The 19,348-nt window shown below is 45.6% G+C and overlaps 1 protein-coding gene across 3 annotated transcripts in view; it reads left to right on the plus strand.

Moving 5' to 3' along the window:
- The window catches only part of TMEM178A (transmembrane protein 178A), a 48,499-nt gene that overhangs the window by 9,212 nt on the left and 19,939 nt on the right, over positions 1–19,348 (plus strand). Inside the window, exon 1 of one of the 3 annotated variants that reach the window (XM_036027890.1) lies at positions 2,278–5,824. The exons of the other annotated variants lie outside the window; for them this stretch is intronic. The gene's annotated coding sequence lies outside the window, so the exon portion shown is untranslated. Of the gene's footprint in view, positions 1–2,277; positions 5,825–19,348 lie in introns of those variants that run through there. 3 annotated transcript variants of the gene reach the window in all.

Consider the following 19,348-nt stretch of genomic DNA (forward strand, 5'->3'; position numbering starts at 1 on the left):
TGATTTGGAAAATTGAGAGCTCTATAAATAACTTACTACCTGTTAGTCTTCTGATCCCAACACACCTAATTTGGGAAAAAATTTTTTAAATGATAGGAGAAATCATAAAAGGTCACAGTCTTGTATGCCCTCCAAATGTGACACGGTTGTTTGAATTACGTCCGTGAGCCCCTGGTAGGCATTAAACAGAGCGTTCCCTAGTCTTTCAACCACAGGTACAGATGGTTTTGCGGTAACATTTTGATTATGCCACAGGGGGAAATTGAATGCTTCTTACTAATAGGCCTCAGGTTTTCAGTTTGGAAATTTGTGGCAGGGGAGTTCTTCTACAGCATGTGCTTATTTCTGAGTTATCACAGAGTTCGTGTTTTAGCACTCTTCTAGGCTATTTGTAGGTTCTAATGTAAGGCATGTTCCCGCCTTCCCCCCCCCCCAGCCCCCCCACCCCCCCAGCCAGGTGTTCCGTGTATGTAGTTTTCTGGAGTTATTATTTCTGGAAAAGTCAGGTACAGCAGCATTTCTGATTAGGTATGAAACATATTTTGGGTGGTAGGCCTAATTGTTTTAGATGCAATTAATAAAAGTGTTCGATAGACATGTATCCAATCATGTAGGTACGTTTACCAGTTAAGGATCTTTTAGTGCCAAATAACAGAAAACCCAAATAAAAATGGTCTAATCTACAAGGAAAATGTGTCTGTCATCTCCCATAACAAGAAGTTCGGAGGAAGCCTGTACCCAGACTGATTAAACATTCAGTGCTGTCCGGCTTCAGTGGTCCTAACGAGGAAGGTTTGCCTTCAGCTTGTCCGTTTCTGCTCATGGCAGTGCCGAGAATCCCTGCCTCACCCAGCAACCGTCTGTAGGTTAGGAAGCCAGAGAGGCCACGCCCCTTTCTCGGTCCTTTTTTTACAATAAGTGTTAATTTCCTAGACGCCTCCCTGCAGATGTCCCACAGGTCTCATTGGTCAGAATTATGTTACGTGACCACTCCTAAACCAGTCCATGATGAGTGGAATGGAATCATCATAACTGCCTCAGACCGATCAAGCCTGTCCCCTGCTGCGGGGGAAGGGCCCTGCCTTCCCCAGGAAGCGCTTGGCTGCCTGACACCTGGACAAAGTCTGGTTCCTGTGAGCTAAGGAAGCACGGCTGTTGTGTACAGGACCCTGGTGCCTGCCGCGGCAGGGAAGTCCACATGGCGGTCCCATCCTGCCTGCCAAACAGGACTGAGAGGAGCCCCCAGATCTTCTCCTAGCGGCTCCAGATTTACTACGCTCTCCCTCCACATCCTGACCTGACACAGGGGAGAAAACACATTTCTTTCCCTCTAGACTCCTAGGCTGCCTGGCTGGGACCCTATACATTAGTCTGATGAAAGACAGATTAACAAGAGAAAAAACCATGTACGTGGGAGCACTCGGAGATGAGTAACTCAAAGAGGTGGTTAAAGCTTGGGCTTACGTAGCATCGAAACAGAAGAATCATACATTTTTAGAGAAGTGGCAAGACAAAGGAAAAGCTCTTTGAGTTTCTAAGGCTGGCAAATTGTGGGAAGGCAAATATATGGGGAAAACTAACGGTAGATAAGGGTTCATTTGAGCAATGTTTTTTATGTACATTCCTCTGGTACTGTGTCTGGGCTGATGAGGGTCTGGAGTTGTCTCCAATGATTAACTTCTATCTTTCCTGTTAGAGAGGGGAGGTAGAGTGTGGGGGACCATTTCACGTGCCGTGGAAATGTAGCTCAGCCCTCACCTGGAAAACCAGTGGGGTGCGTGTCGGCACATAGGACCACGCCCGTGCATAGGTTTTCTCGTGGGGAATCAGGCCTACATTGTACCTAGCCCGCTATGAGGCTTGCTTTTGCTAAAACTCCCTTACCCTGAATTGAGGCAGCAAGGGCTTACTGCAACTTCTTAAAATCTGACCTAAACCTCCCAAGTATGGAGTGTTTAACAATCCAACCACTTTTCCTTTTACATTTGCAAATATCCTTCTTTGATGTGATTAGCAACATCCTCTCCTTTGTTGTCTGTAAAAGGTAACCACCTAAAGTGAACCTATGCATAGTAAATGAGGACTACCCTCCTTGTAATGTACCCAGGAAAACAATAAAAGCCTGTCCAGGCGGGGATCGGGGCGCTCTCTCTCTGACTTAGCGGCCGTGCCAAGCCCTTTTTTCTCCACAGGACTTCTGTAGTGCGTGTGTATTTGTTCACGAGCAGCCACAACATACACGCATCCTGCCGGCCAGGATCCACCACAGTGGAGAACCTTTGTACATTTATGTCCTGCTTTTAGCCAGCCAGGAGTGTGGCACAGAGCTTTTTGTACGTACCTCTCAATTGCCTTCAGCTGACAATAATCCCTCTGTCAAAGAGGCCTGTGTTGGGGGGGCACGTTCTCCTGCCCTTCATGGGCACGTGTAAGTCCCCTGAAAGCCCTGTGCTTTCCTTGTATGGCTCTTCAATTTCTAGTGACTCAGAGGCTGCATGGTTGTTTCTAAGGAGGCTTATTTATAATTGTACTTCTACATTTAAATGGAAAGTAAAGTGTACAAATTGTGCATTTCCAGGGCTATCAGCATCCTCTAAGATTTGATTGTGCAGTTCCTGTAGATTTAACTGACACTGGTTTGGTGAGCCAGGAGTTTCAGTGCTTCCCAGCCGCACAGCCTCCTGTCCCCTCCTACACCCCTCCTACCCGCTCACGCCCAGAGTTCGGGCGCTCCAGAGACAGCTTTGAAGAGGAGACCATCGTTCTGAACATGCCTTGCCCCCTCCACCTCGCCCCCAAGCCAATTTATAAAAACCTGTTTACCCTACAATATGACTTGTTTTAATATTTTTGTAGAAAAACAGTGACAGTGCTGAGTTTTATTCCCATCCCTTGAGTGGTAACAGCCACCATTATCATGACTGCCAAGTGCACCTCTGACTGTAACAACTCTGAGAAAGAAAAATTAGCAAACCACTCTATGCTGTTGCTGGAGTCCTGATGTGTGGACAGAGGCACATATTCAATATTTGAGAAACTAACTGACTCTAGTTTGAAGAAAAGATGCTTTACTTGCGTTCTGTATTGGGCTTGAACAATGTTTGAAATTTCCGTAAAGAGTTGTTTGCTTTCAACATCAAAAGCCTGGAAGGCCCCCTGAGAATGTGGTTGTGCAGCAGTGTGTGATTCTGCGTTTGGAGGAGTGCGGTGGGGGGAGAGGGTGTTAGGATGAACCCCGGATATCTCAGCAGGCCTCTCCGTGTCAGACCAGTCCAGGGCACCCTCACGTTTCCGGATGGAATTGCTGTGCTCCGCTTGGACCTCTCGTTTGAAACCAGAGTCCTGCGTATTAAAGTTTGATACCTGTTTAGAGCAGGAATATCAGAGCAAGAAGTCTGAGTTGCTGCAGATAGGCTGAGGAAGCAGGGTTTTAGCACAGAAGCCTCAGAAGATAGTGTAGAGCCACAAGGTGTGTGGGTGGACATATATTTGGGCCACCAGATTGCATGCCAATTTGAAGGTTCAAAAAGAAAAAAAAGACAAAAGAAAAAAATAAAAACCAAGGGAGAAGATAGGAAAAAAAGGAAAGCAGAAAGAAGCAGATAAGCAGCGATTTGGTGGTTCTTTGGGGTACCATCTCTATGGGACCTTGTTTCTTTAAATATCTAGGAGGTACATGTATCTTTCTAAAATATAATGGTATCTTTCCTTTTATTATGAATCTATCTGATGGTTTCCTCAATATATTAAACAAAGAATTACTAAGTGATCTAGCAATTCCATCCCTGGGAATATACCCAGAAGAATTAAAAAGAGAAACTCAACAATATCTACACTAAGGTTCGCAGCAGCAGGATTCACATTAACCAAAAGGTGGATGCAACCCAAATGTCCACCAACAGATGAATGGATAAACCCAATGTGCTAGACCTATGTAATGAAATTTTATTCAGCCATAACAAAGAATGATGTGCTCATTCATGCTACAGTATGGATGGACTTTGAAAACATCGTACTGAATGAAAGGAGCCAGACACAAATGGCAATATAGTGTAAGATACCATTTATAGAAATCTCCAGAATAGGTCAATTCTCAGAGACTGAAAACAAGGAGGGAGAAATGGGAAGTGCCTGCTGAATGGGTACAGGGTTTTCTTTGGGGCTGATAAAAAAGTTCTGGAAACAGAAAGTGGGCATGGCTAGACAGTGCGCTAAATAAAATTAAATTGTACATTTTAAAATGGTAAACATAAAAAAAAGTCTCTAATGGTTTCCCACTGCCCACAGCTACAAGTCCAAACTTCTCAGCAGGTGCTAAATCAGCCTTCACTGCGTGGCCACCTCTCTGGTTAGAGACCCAGCTGCTTCTCCATGACATTCAGGACCGGGCTCCACCAGCCCAGCTGCCACTCCCTCAAAACACCTGCCCTTCACCCTTTGCATCATTGTGTGTCCTGGTTCCTCTGCCTGGGACACCATCCCTCCTTGCCCACCTGGGCCCTCTTTCCGGAAAGCTTAGTTCCATTGTTATTTTCTCTCTAAATTTCCTTGACTCCCTCCTTAGCCCCTCATTCCCTAATAAAGAATAAATTGCTTTATTAGCTGGGACCCCAGTGTGCCTCACACATCCTTCTATTATAGTACTTCCTACATTGCCTTGTGGTTTGTTTTCTTGTCTATTTCCCTCCCTACCCGAAGGCCAGGGACAGTTGCCAGCATCTGTTTATAGAATGGCTGTTGAAAAAATTACGTTGGATTGGTTCAAATCACTGTTGTATCAGGTCCATTTTCTTCTCACCCACTTCATTGCTTTTGGTTCAATTCAAGGGCAAGGAGAAGGAAGAAGTATTCTCAGTTTTCAAAGACTAGGACACTAATAATTAATCAAAGAAGACAAAATACTTGTCATTTGAAAAAAATAGCAATAATAGTAGAAGTAAAACAAAATTTATGTTATGCTTTTTAGTTTTGAAGTGTTCCAAAGAAATCACTGTAAAATTAACGAAGCACTTCTTACAGGGGGATTTTCCTCATACAGTGTTCTGAATCCTTCACTGAAAGATTACATTGTTACTGAGGTTTTCTCTTCCTGCTCATCTCCATAGGAAGTCCCGACCTCCAAGTTCTTTTGTCTCTGTTCTCTCACAAGCCCTAGTAGGGTGGTTTTCAAATACTGAGAACTCAATACATAGGTGGTGTTTTGTCAAGTTCATTCCAAGCATTTCCATGTACAGTTTTGGCATAGTCAATATTTTTATTTTCAGTAAAGTTGTTGCAATGCCAATGGCATACTTCCTTTGGCCAGAAAGCAGAACCACTGGGATAATTTGCTGAAAGCCTCTAGGTTGCTGCCCTTCCTCCGGCTCTTCACTGAGCAATTCTGCTGCGTCAGCCTTGTTTCTAGGGAGGCTCTTGCGTGCTGAAAAAGCCTGAGAATTGCATGGAGAGCAATAGTTCCCTTCAGACTCTTCAGGCAGAGACAGCTAGCTCTTCAAGAGACCGGCGGCTTTGCTGGCATTGCTGGCATTCTGAAGTGGTTCCCCTCCCAGTAAGTTTATTTTGCAGTTTATTGAGGTGACAGAAGTCGGCAGACTTGGAGCATCTTCTTCCCTCTGCTATTAACCAGTTGTGTGACCTTGGGCAGGTTGCCTCTCCCCTTCAGATCCTCATTTTCTCATTTGTAAATATAGAGGTTGGATCCACGTAACCTGTCGGGTCTCTGGCAGCATTAACCGGCAGTAATTATAGGATGCCCACAAAACAGCAGCTTAATTAACTCAGCAAAGTGTATGGAGAGGAAAAGGTCAGTTCTCTCTAGAAGCAGGTAAGCGTTAGCACAATCCACGTTTGAGAGTCTTTTCCTGTTTTCAGATTGTTCACCCACATGTCTTTCCCTTGCCCTTTTAAATGTGACATGCTTTTTTATTGCTAATGTTCTTTTTCATTTCCTGAGGGCTTCAAAGGGGAAGGCAGGACTTTCTACATTATTCCAGAAATTCTCTTCTGTGGGAACATTTGGTTGGGAGGTCTCAACTGTATAATTTTTTTCCTCTCCGATGATTTTACAGGGAATTGGTAATAATAAGTGTGGAAGAAAAGGGGCCACATGCGCAACCTAACAAGCTCAAGGGAGGCATGTGCGGCAGCCCTACGAACTTAGAAAAATTAAAACTTTCTGACTAAAAGCAATTCATGGTGGGTAGCAAGTCCTGGGCTGGTATTTTTCCCTAACAAAGGTCAAACTTTGCCTTCACTGAGCCGGTCTGTTGTCTCTTTGCATCTCTGATAGCATACCTTTGGAATGTCCAATTCCCTTTTTCCAGACCCCTCAGAGCACAGGCACCGCAACCTGGGGGACACCACAAGTCCTCTCGCTTTTAGTGTTGTATGTTAATTGACTGTAAACGATCCTGTACTCACCTGTGTAAGTGTCTATCGTTTTACTTTTTATCCAATCCCAGTTGGCCCCCCACCCCGCTTTGCTTTCTCCTGCCTCCCTCTTATTACCAATGGATTTTATGTCGCCCCCTCAAGCATCCTCTTTTGACTATAACACATAAAAGAAGGTGCTAAGCTGCCATTCTCTGGAGCATTCCTCATTCTGTTGAGATTTGGCTTCCTGGCACTTGTCATCAGCTTGGCTCAAATAAACTCACAAGAAGTTCTCTACAGACAGGTTTGAATGTGTCTTCCATTGACGTACGTTATAGCTGCTTTTAGGAACTGGAGTTACAGTTTACAATAAAGAGCAAAAAGGCGTACCCTTCAGAAAATTGCATGGTGTAATTCAATTTTGCCTTAGTCGCTCATTTTAAATTTCTTTGAAGAAGTTTTGAAAAGAGCTTGATGAAAGAAAGACATATACTTTTTGTTACTACAGGAAAAACACTCTAGGTTTATTAATCCTTCTTTCCTTCATAAGGGTATTTAATACTCATAATCTACTGAAGTAAATGATCACTTCATGATCATTTGATCACTTTAATTTAATTTGTATTATGAATGTTGATTACTCATTTTACTTCCTTCTTTTTCCCGCCTCAAATGATGGCCTGCTACACCGTGCAATTGGCATAATAGTTAACTTCACTGAAAGCCCTGCTCCAAAAATTTGAACACACCGCGACTTTCTTGACCCCAAATTTCCTCCTTTGTGCAGAGGAAAGGTAATCTCGTTAGTCATCCATGGTAATGATTATGATGGTAGATCTGTTGCTCAACTTCTCATGCTTGTTAGGACCAGCTGTGTTTACTCAAACCCTTCCACGTGAAGCAGAGATCAGGCAGACACGCCAGTCATGTGCGTCATCCCCGTCAGGGTCAGGCTGGTTCTTACCGAGAGAGCAAGACAGACCACGTAGTGTCAAGGTATAGAGCATATCTCCTCACCTTTGCCCATCACAAGCATTTCAGTCACTTGGAAAACTTACTTAGAAGACAGTGAAAGAGAAGGAAAATCAGCCTGTTCAAAGAGGGTTAACTAACCTACCCTGAACAGTGCTGGGGAAGGTGGCGGGGAGGCAACTCCGTGGAGAACGAGAGGAGAGCCAGCACAGAGTGGTCTTAACTTTGGTCTCTTGATCTGGAATACATCTCTTAGGAAGTTTCTGCATCCTCAAGGGACTTCGTTTGTTTGTTTCCTTCTATAAACAGTAATAATAGGAAGAGCCTTACAAAATCTGTGGGAGATTACAAACTAGGGAAGCGAAATTACTCTGGAGTAGCTATAGGACCAAGAGTGCTGTACTCACGGAATATAAGAAAACAAGAAAAAGCACCGTAAATGCATACAGCATGTTTCTTCCACATAACCCAAACCAGTTTGCAGAAACAGGAAAAGGAGTTGTGCTCCCTGACTTAACATATATGATGGAGGAGAATCACATTGGGACGGCTAGTGATTACCATTTGTTTACAGAGGGCCACGTGTCCATGTGGGAGGGTGGCAGAAGATGAGGAACCCTGGGCACCAGGAGCTACAGGTCTGGTCCTGGCTCTTCCTGCTGCAGATGGGAGCTTGCCAAGTCATTTAAACCTTTCTAGATCTCAGTTTTTCATTGTAACAGGGAAGGGAAAGGTCACATCACCCTTCATGATTTCTAAGAGTTTCCCAAATTATTACATTCTATGATTTATTAAAAGCATCAGGAAATAAAGGGTAAGTTTTCCAGATAGCTAAAACCTACCTTTCTGTGCATTAAAACTTGTTTTTATTTAACTGAATAATATATTTATTCAAAGCACTTATGCACATTTCTGCTTTCTGAAACCGAGAGCACTGGGTTTAAGTTTGGCTTAATGATGCAAGGTGATCATTATGAACTATCAGTATGATGTAATACTGAGGTCCGTAGGGAATACAGAGCTGTGTAGAACTATTTGCTTCAAAACTATTGGAAGTCTACTGTCCTTTAAACAAAATGATTGTGCCTGTTCTGATTTTTTAATGCTCGCCGCCTTTCTAAATATCACTTCTGCTTCTTTTGTCCTCCTCTAGCTGTTCCTTTCCCTACTCCGCTTTGCTGCTTCTAATGGTCTAGGAACAGGGGTCCATAGATGAAGCAAGTTGGAATTAAGTCTGAAATTAGGGCAAATAGTCTTGAGATGAGGTTTCAGGAGGTACTCCTGCCAGTGAGACTTTGGGACTTTATTGTTATTGACTGAGGCCCCTGGGTGTCCTTCTGTGTTGCAATACCTGGGTCTTAGATAAGCACAGTACCAAGGTATACGGCTCTTCCTACTTAGGGAACAATGTAAAGTTTGTGACCATCCTTACTAGAGGAGAAAATGAGAGTGAGAGCGGGGTGAGCCTGAGGGACTACTCTGAGAGCTCAGAAATAGAGTGGGGTCACCAGGGGGGCAGATGGGCGGGTCTGTGAGAGTGTCCAGATGATTGACAGGCACAGTCAGGTCTCATTTGCAGGCATTCCACTCAGTCATCTTGTTCACAGCCTTGGCCTGCCAGCCAGTCTCTCCTCTGAGGGCTGTTACTGTGTCCTTTAGAAAAAGCAAATACAGGGGGATTGGCTCTAGCAAGGTTGAATTAGAACCCATGGATGCTGAACTTCTAGTTAATTGTCATCCTATTGATCCTCAGGGCCACTTGCAGCAGATTAAGAAAATCTAAATTGGTTATTCATTTTCAGTGTATTTACATGTAAATGCCACTTTATTGGCTTGCAAAATACAGTATTGTCCATTTCAGCATAAATTTGGACACTGACTAATTTGCACTTGTTTAATCCGCAAGCTTGGCAATTTTGGGGAGCCTCCCACCTCCTCCTTTCTCCCTCTGCATAGTCTCACCTTGCCCTTCCAACAAAGCCAAGAATTATATTTCAGGCTAGAAAAATACCACTGGGTTTCTCTAAGCTTTTTCTGAAGTTTTAATATAAAGAAATAAAAATAAGTGTCATATAGAGTCCATTCTTCCATGGGGCAGTCTTTGCTGTGTTTCCTGGGTACACAGAGAAGAGAAGCAGCCAGGCCTGGTGCTCTCTGGGGACCACAGCTTTTCTGCCCAGGACTGGGGTGGATACTCATCCTGGGCAGGAGGGAGCCACGAGGCAGCCATGAGGGTCTGATATCTGTAGCCGTGGCTTCAGCCAGGATTGTGTTCATGCGGCTCTTCAGAGTGATGGGAAGAGTCGGGGAATGATCAGTAATTAAAGAAGCAGGATTGCATGAACTACCGCTTTCAGCGTGGGAGTGAAGTGTGCCACGATTGTGTATGGCTGGTTAGCTTTATCCTCTCTCTTCACACAGTCAGCATGGGTGAGCACGGGCAGGCCCAGGGTGGAAGCCACTTCAGCTTCCCTCCCTTCTCATGCTGGCACCTCCTCACTTCTAGAAAAACAGTGTCGTAACTGAGCCCAGGATTCTGGAATTACAGTCCCTGTAGCACTGTAGCCTGCAGCCTTATTTATTCAAGGCTGTGCATTGACTTCTTTTTTATTGATCTGGGCTGATAATCATGCAGTCTGCTGGGCTGTCTCTCTAATTATTCTGGCTATCTTAATTATTGGATTGTGCATGATCTGTTCTGTTCAAATAATTTCTCAGCAGAAAGGACTGAACGGGCTGAGGAGTGCATGCATCTACCTAGTCCTCATCTGCTTCTGCCTCCAGCCCTTTGTGTCATGTTAAATGAATCATTTTGCTTCCCTGTTTTTCATTTTCCTCTCTGTGAGCACAGAGAGAATGATATTTATCTTGTGGCTTAAGATTTAGGGTCACTAAATATCAGGCACTAGCAAAATGTGAAGTGTTGCTATCAGTTGGATAGGACCATCCATGCTGATTTTATGTAGTTCAAATTTTTATTTTTTTCTGATTATGAACTTTCATAAACACATGCTCATTGTAAAAAATGCAGAACACTGCAAAGAAGAAAACTCATCGGTAACCCTGCAATTTAGTTATATAACTGTTAAAAATTTGATTTATTTTCATCCAGTCTTTATGCATATATTTACACAAGCACCTATTTGGGAGAATACAATATATGCTGCTTTGCATGTAGGATTAAGCCACGAGAACTTTCCAATTTTAATCACTTTTAATACCTGCATAATGTTTTAACTGTGGGGGCATGGCCTCCTAGTGAACCAGTCTTTCCAGCCCCCCTGTCTCTTTTGCCCAACGGACAGAATCATCTATCTAAAATGAAACTTGATCCTATCACTTCTCTGCTTAAACCCTTCTGTGGCTCCTGATAACGGGATGAGGGGGTCGCACAGTGTGGGGGAAGGAGCTCTTCCTGCCCGCTCTCTGCCAGCCTCCCCTCAGAGCTTTCGTTCCTCATCACTTTCCCTCTCACCCCTCATACCCCAGTGACACCAAACCTCCAGTCCCTGTGAACACTCCTGAATTCCATGCCTTTGCTTTCACTGTTTTTCTGTTGAGACCACCTATTCCTCTAACGCCACCCACCTCCTGCCCCTCCACCTGGCTGTGGACTCAGTTCTCAGATCCACTCCCGGAGGCCTTCTCTGACCCGCACGCACCAGGACCCTGTCTCTCTCTGCTTGGATCTCCATCCCCTCGATGACTTCTGGCCCTCTCCGATCTGTTCTCCACACTGGGGCAAGAGTGAAGTATTTTATGCTTGTTTGTTTTTAAAAATTGATTTTGATCATGTCTTCTTCCTTTACAATCTGTGGTGACTTCCGTGGAGGCTTACAATAGAGATCACGTCTCAACCCACCTTCAGGCCCTCTGCGGTCCCGCCCTCACTGTCCTCTCTAGCCTCATCTTCCCTGACACCCCCTCATACTCTGTACCCCATTTCCGCCGGCCTTCCTCTTCAAAGCCCTGCACGGGCCCTCCCTTCTGCCCGACAAGGGTAATCCTGTGCACCTTAGGGACCTCAGCCTTCTTGGGCCGCCTCCTGCTCTCTGGGGTCCTTCATGGCAGGGCTGTAATTTTCCATCTACAATGTTAGTACCATTATTTCAGTAATGTCACTGTCCCTCACTAGATTCTAAACTCTCTGAGGGCAGGGCCTGTGTTTGTTTTCATTCCATTTGTGGGCGGGGTGGCACTGCAGGAAAGTCACAAGGCCCAATAACTGAGGTTAGACAAGCTCTTTAACAAACCCGGCTGGATAAGACCCGTTAGTGCAAGGGGGGTGACGCAGAAAGCAGGGATTAAAGGCGATCGTGCACAACGCGTGCCTAGTCTGTAGGGTCCTTGGAGTAAGGTATGAAATTAATATTACCGGCCCCATTTTACAGATTAAGTACAGATTTACAGAGAATTTCATGAAGGCAGCAGGGAGTCGGCCATAAATTAACGTTCAGCCAGCCTTCGGGAGAGGGAGGTGATGTGCAATGAAGAACACACTGGGCCAGGCTGTTTGTTAGGAAGTGACGGACACCCTGGTGTGTGGTTTGTAGAGCCCCACACGTTTCTGTGTGTGTCTCTGGGTGTTTTGGCAGCTGGTTGGCTCATTGTGTGGCCTTGAACCAGCCAGGCGGCCAAGTGATGCAGCCAGGAGCGGAGAGCACTGCATAGGCCAATTCCATCGCTGTACAATGGTGCTCCTGGTACTTGACAGTGCTCTCTGAGACTTGCATTGCCCTGCACAAGTGGGGACAGCTGCTGGCTGGAGCGCCCGGGCCCTCAGAGGGCACTGTGTGAGTCCAGAGCAGGAAGTCACCAGGCACTCACTCAGGCTTCAGAAAACTCGGGTGCTTGAGCCGTGCAAGGAAATGGATGTGCCTTCCTGCGTCTAGTCTAGGGCTTTGCAAGTTACCCCGAGTTGGCCGAGGGACTCTGGGATGACCTAGAAGGTCAGATATCTAACCCCAGGTTTTGAAAACCAAACAAGGCAGAAGTCACTAGGAAAAGAGAGTAATCCATAAAGGATGTTGCCGGAGAGTTTAAAAGAATTTCTTCAGAAGTTTCTTAAATTAGATTTTTCTTTTAATTACCTAGTTATCCTTCAGAAACTTGGAACAGTCTCATTTCTTATCAACATATTCCTTGTCAATTATGCACAGGCTCCGGCTTACAGGCTTGTGGTGCCAAGGGTGATGCTTAAGTACCAGGCAGCTGGAAGTTTTTCCTCTCTGGTTGAGGGGAGTGATAAGAATGCTAATGTGCTATGCTGGGCTGAGCTGGTGGCAGAGGGGCTGGGGGCAGGGTGGGGAGCAGATGGGAGGCATGGAGTGGCAGCTGGGGCAGGGCTGCTGACCCACAGGGTGAGTGGGGGCTGGGAGAACCTTTAATTTTTGTGATTCTGCTAAGCTCTGCCTGCCCTTCGGTTCTTTGCTGCCTGTATCCCCAAATAGCTGATTTAAGTGATGCTTAGTAAAACTGCTTATTGGCACTTTTTCTTTTTTCTGTCCATTTGTCTTATGTCACTCATGGTGCTTGATGTAAAATTAGGGCTGGGAACAGTTTGTGGGCGTGTTCTGCTGAGATGTGGGCTGAGATGGGGTGGTTGTGGCGTGTGTGTGTGTGCACGTCTCTATGTGTGTGTCCTAAGATGCAATGACAACGGCGGTACAGGAGAGCTGTGAACTATATGCGAGTTGTCTCGTCCTCTCTTTGTCCTCCAGCAAGGACTTGTTAGGAAGAGATGCGATAAGCACAGGTGGTAAACAGAAAGAGCATTACAGCTCCCCTTCACACTGTCATTGGAACCCGACCAGAAGTCCATTTAAATTTCAGGCTCCAGCACCTGATGGTGATTTTGACTGAACTCTGTGGTTAGGTGGGTGAGTTCTGATGGGAGGGAGGAAGGGGACTTCAGTGTGCCGTTGGGCTGGTTGTGGCGCTCTTTCCCCACACACAGAGAGGTGCCCATTAGGAGATGGCAGCTCCGCTCGGTCAAGGGCAAGGTTTTCCCTTCTGGTCCTCACTTGAGGTGTTTAACCACTCCTGCACCCTCACCCTCAACCTTCCTCCTGGGGCTCAGGTGTGCCCCAGGGCTCTGGGCTTGCAGAGAGGTAGAATCTCTTCCCCCTGTGGCCCTTTCCCCCCTCCCATTCTTCCAGCACCTTCTTCTCTTTCCAGAGCCATCCCACTGCCCCTTCTGCTTTTCCTTGGCCTCTGTCAGGGATTTAGGCACCTGAAATCCTGCTCAGCAAGCAGGGAAGGAAGCTTTCATTCTGCATTTGGAGCTTTGGGCGTTTGCATTCTGGAGTCTTTCTCTGCCTCCTGCTGGGTGGAGGGCAGTGTGAGAGCACTGGAAATACAGAGATTAATATTATGATAGAAGCAGTGCCACGGGTCAGTCCCTGCCTGCCTGCTTTGTCCGTGTCCGTTTAAGGGAACTGATTAGTCATGATCAGATATAGTCATTGTGATTCTCATCTGACATAGTCTGTTAAGATTTATCTACAAATTGGTTTTGGGGAGGCAGAGGCAAATTCAGTGCCAGCTCTGTCACCTGTCTGCTGTGGGACTTCAGGCAGATAATGTAACCTCTCTGAGCCTCTGTTTCCTCCGGTGTAAAACAGAGGTAACGACAGAACCTGCCTCATGGGGGCAACGTGAGGAAAGCTCTCAGCATAGCGCCCGGTTTGTGGGACACCGCGGTAAATTGTCATTACTATTTAGATGACTTAAGTGGTCTGTGCCTGCCTGGTTCTCCTTATTTGTAAAAAGGGGAGAGTGTCTGCCTTGTGTAACTTACAGAGATGTGCGAGAAGGCACTCGGAATGAAGCCTGAGAGGCTATGTCATAAATAAGAGTGTGATTATCCTTTTCCTACAACCGCACTAATGCAGTTCGGGCAGTCTCAAAAGTGCGCTTATCTGCTGCAGATTTCGGTCCTGATTTAGCGATGCCTGTGGAGCTGCTGGAGGAACCAAAACGCATGGGAAGTGGTGATAAAGGCTGCCAAAGACTGAGGCCCCTGCCCTGGAATCTTTCGTGGCTGCTGTGAAATGGCTTTGGGATTTGGCTTCCTCCTGCCATAAGGTTTTTGCCACTGGAAGGTGGTGAATGCCATCCTCTGCTCTTGTTGGAGTGAATCCTGGAGCATCCATCTGATTTAGAGATTTGACTCCTTGTCTCTGATGCCTACCAGGCCACCTAACTCTGAGAAGGTGGGCTGAAGAAGTTAAAGGAAATGAAATTCTGATGTGTCAGTCTTGCTTGATGATTGCTTAGCCTTTATCATGACTTAGAAAAAGTAGGAAATACAGTTTCAGATTCGTTTATATTGTTTTTCAAAGCCGATTTCCCTAACCCATCAAAGCCCAGAAGTACAACTCCATCAGCCACTGAAAAGTCTCTCTTTTTAGCCCCTGCTGGCTGCTTTAAAGGGGCTGCTGGCTTCCATTTATCTTCATATGTATCTGTGACACAGCCCCTCATAAATCCAGCGGCCCGTCTGGTAAAGGGCCAAGAGAACATTGTTCATAGTGGCAAATATGTTTAATTTTTTTCACAGTCTGAGCAGAGCTGTTGCCCTTGCCTATATTTTCATATATTAGCTCTACCAAACATTGCTTTCCTAGTCTCTATGTACAGGAGCAAGTAGTCAATGCAGCTTCATCCAGGGTTCGTTTTCAGAAAGGAAACACACTTCTGAAAATGCAGCTCCACTAGAAGGATTCTGTGAAGGCACCCGGAAGGGGCCAACAGTGCATTGTTTTGAAGGATAATTTGCCCGGACCACTGCCAACCCATTCTGAAATGGGCAACCTTTCTCCAGTAAGTCACTTTTTTTGAGTATTTGGGAAATTGCCCTCCCTGTTTATAGGTCATCGTGTGGCAGGTGGGAGGCCCCCCAACCCCTCTGCCTCCCTGCTCCCCATGTCAGCATCATGGTTTAGTTTCACCGTGTTTGTGTGTGTGTCTGTGTTTGTGGTATCGTATTCTAGATTTGGAAAGCAGGTCCTCTGTCTAAAAGGCACTTGCTAAGTAAATGTTTGTTTAAAAAAGGAATAAGTGAATGAGTGAAAGAAAGAACACTTGGTTGACTTTTGATGGCAGAAAATAGTGACTGAGACTCGGCGTCTTCCTTCCTCCCTGGATGGAGACGAGGATGAAATTGATCCTCGAACAACACAGGTTTGAACCGCTCAGATGCTCTCATACGGAGAGTTTTTCCCCATAAATACACTCAGTCCCGCAATCCACGGGTTTCCCCTTTGTGAATCCAACCAGCCTTGGATCAAAAACTGTATTTCCGCATTCCCAAATGTGGCTTCCCAACTGCAGATGGAAAGTACTGTTTTCCATTGGGTCCTAGGATGAACAGGGGGATGCAAAAGGCCACTGTAGAGTCAATCACACTACTCAAGATGTTCACACTACTTGAAAAAGTTATGCTGGAGAGAGAAGAAAGCTTATAATTGCTTCCCGTATTGACTGGATGCCTCTCTGAACACAGGAGATTTTAACTTCAGGTGTGTGTTAACAACAGCTTTAGACCCATGTACGATTGAGACAGCTTTTGTTCAGAGCGTGTTGATCTTTCCGAGGTCAGCCTGTTGTGACCAGAGCAAGGATTAACCACAGCAACTGTCAGTCTGTCCCTGTAACTGGGTATCCCCTGTGTGAAGGAAATCCCCCAGTGGGCTGTGGACGAGCAGCTGCCGAGTCAATGGCTGTATTCACTTTTGGGTGGGTCGGGGCTCAGGGAGCAAGGTATGGGCTGGGTGTCTGTTCCTGCCCCTGTCTGCCTTCCACAGAAGGACTGGCATAATCCAATGGCATGATTATACCCCCTTTCCCACCCTGGTGACTCTGAGATAAGAAAAAAATAATAGGAATTGTTTCCACACTGTGGTTCTCCAGTCAAGTGCTAGAGAGGGAAGGTAAAGGGAAAAGGGCAGAAAGAATGGGGAGGGAGAAAGAAGCAGAGAGCAGTCAGCTGGCTGAAATCCCCCACAAGCCACCTAAAATCACATCCTCTCCAATCATGAATTCCCATCCCATTCGCTCAGTCACCAACTGTATGTATATGCTATGATGGTTCTGAGAAGCCAAGAATCTCTGGTTTTAAAGGTTTAAATATTTTACTTTGTGTTACTGTAGATAAAAAATAACCATATTAAAGGAAATTTAAAACTTAATTCGGGGTGCCCTGGCTGGTGTGGCTCAGTTGATTGGGGCATCCTCCCGTGAACCAGAAGGTAGCAGGTTGGAGTCCAGGTCAGGGTACATGCCTAGTTTGTGGACTCCGCCTCCAGCCAGGGTGTGTGCAAGAGGCAACAGATTGATGTTTCTCCCTCACATCGATGTTTCTCTCCTCCTCTCTCTCCCTCCCTTCCCCTCTCTCTAAATGAATAAGCATGTCCTCAGGTGAAGATGAAAAACAATGGAACAAAACCTAATTCAGGGAAAGCAGGGGTCACTCATTACCCTAAATGATTGCATTTCCACTTTGTACAAGACTGTGCCTGTTTGAGTACCATTATTCCTGGTGCTCTCCACTACCACTTAAAAAAAGAAATTTCCTGTTGTAATGTTTACTATTTCTACAATAGGTTGAATCAGTCAGACTTGTCATTGAACCCTAGAGATCATGGGTTTATAGTTCAAGGAACTCACCTGAGTCTTGCCTTTAAGAAATAGTCCAGCCCTGGAGGGTGTAGCTCAGTGGATTGAGCACAGGCCTGCGAACCAAAGGGTCACCAGTTTGATTCCCAGTCAGGGCACAGGCCTGGGTTGCAGGCCAGGTCCCCAGTAGAGGGTGCGTGAGAGGCAACCACACATTGATGTTTCTCTCCCTCTCTTTCTCCTTCCTTTCCACTCTCTCTAAAAATAAATAAATAAAATCTTTTAAAAAATAGTCCAGTTATCTGAGTTTGTTCAGGCAAATAAACTAATAATAGTAGTAGCAGTAATAATAACAATAGGAGCTAACACTAATGATACTATAATAATAGTATTATATGAGTGTCTCACTTAATCCTCCTATGAGGCAGGTGAACCATCACTGTCTGTATATTACAGCTGCAGAAACTGATGCTCAGAGAGGTTAAATAACTTGCCAGGGGCACACCGTTAGTGAGTGGTGATACCAGAATGCAAATCCATGCTATCTTGCTCCAAAGAGAATATAGAGTGAATGCAGACACAAATGTTCTACATTACAAGAAGCTGATTCTGCCCTGGTAGTAAGAGACAATTTTAGCAGAACAGCATAGTATATTGTGGAGAGAGACAATAAATAAAGAATAACTTTCACACCTTTCAGGCACTTCCTGTATCAAACATTTTTGCTTTCCATTGCTGTTACTATAATTGGGGTGCTATTCACCTTCACCTGGAAATCTCTTCTCTTTAGTACAATAGCCACCGGCCACAAGACTGCTGAGCGCTTGAAATTAGACGTGTCCAAAAGGAGGTGTTCTATAAGAGGAAAACACACTCTCGATTTCGGAGACTTAGAATGAAAAAAAAGAACGTAAAATATCTCAATAATTTTCAAAAATATTGGTTGCATGTTAAATGACACTGTAGGAAACAATGTGACTTGCTTTTTGGTGTGCCGTTTAGAATACTTAGCATCGTATATGGGACTTGCAACTTGCACCATATTCCTTGCTGGGCGGGGCCAGTGTAGACTTTCTCATTTTGTACCCCCCCTTTCAATTCTGGAGACTCGATGATGGGTTGGCCCTCAGGGGGCTTCCCTTTCAGGACTCATTTTGGTCATCTGAGCTGACCAAGGGCAGCACTGAGCGGCTAGACTGACTGGACTAGTTGATTTGTTGAAGTGAGGGCTGTTCGTATTCATGAAAGCAGGTGATGAAGAAAACATTTTCTTTTGTCTGCTTAGCACCTGATTCCTCTGGAATTAAATGTTTCTGACAGGAACACGGCAGCGACTTTGCCCTGTGACCCCGAGACTGATCTTTCCTTTTATAAACTGGGCTGTGTGTGGACAGAGCTGGGGGGAAGAGCCCTTGGCTTTTCTGCCTGCGGGTCAGTTAAGGAATTCCAAGGGCCTCTGAAATGTTTTAGGAAACAGTACAGCCTGTTCCCTGACCCTTTCATTTGCTAGAGAGTCTGAAGCCTCAGTTATAGCGCCATCCAACTGTTGTTGGCACGTCTCTTAGCTGTCACAAACCTAGGAAAAGGTCACGGTCTCAGCTCTTAAGGAACTTGGGGAATGCACAGGGAGGCATACTTTTTGATCTATTAGGAAGTGGCAAAGACCGAGTGAATCAAGAGCCAGATTGTGTGGCTCAGCCTCGAACACCAAAAGAAAGCCAGAGGAGGGAGTGAGCGGTTCGGGCTGCTGTGCTTGGGGAAGGCCTCTTGAATGAAGCCAGTGGGCCTGGATGGTTGGTGGGTTTGGGGTTGTTCTAAGGTGGGGGTGTAGGCAGAGAAAGAAATGGGCACCCCAAGGCCAGTCACGGGAAAGTAGAAGTGAGGGGGAGGGTAAGGATAGACGCTAGCTACCTAGAGCTTGTTTGATTCAGGGGGAAGCCAGTGGTGTGTTCTTGAAAAGGGCCAAGACAGAACTGGACAATGAGAGCCCCGGCTCACTGCTCTCAGGGACCACCAGAGACGTTCTCATCTTCCGTTTGCCCCAGTGTGGAAGTGGCACATCGGCACAGCGTTAAACTGTTTAATGAGCCATCCTGTAGCACTTACTCTGTGGCACTTTATTTTTAAATAAATACATAATTACATAATGGCAAGAAAACTATTTCCCACTTATAATAATCAATTTAGAGAAATGTACTAAGTTAACGATACCATAAAAGGCAGGTGGATATAGTAAAGTCCTCAAGATGTTCATGCTGCACATCACAGATGGGCGACTGAGGCGCCAGAGGCCTCAGACCAAGGATTTGTGAAGCAGAGGCATGCAGGGTGGGCTGGAGCGGGGAGGGAACAGTGGCACGGAGGCCAGTGAGCTAACTTGCAGGGG

Source organism: Phyllostomus discolor, chromosome 6 (genome assembly GCF_004126475.2).
Source record: "Phyllostomus discolor isolate MPI-MPIP mPhyDis1 chromosome 6, mPhyDis1.pri.v3, whole genome shotgun sequence".
Classification (NCBI taxonomy): Eukaryota; Metazoa; Chordata; class Mammalia; order Chiroptera; family Phyllostomidae; genus Phyllostomus; species Phyllostomus discolor.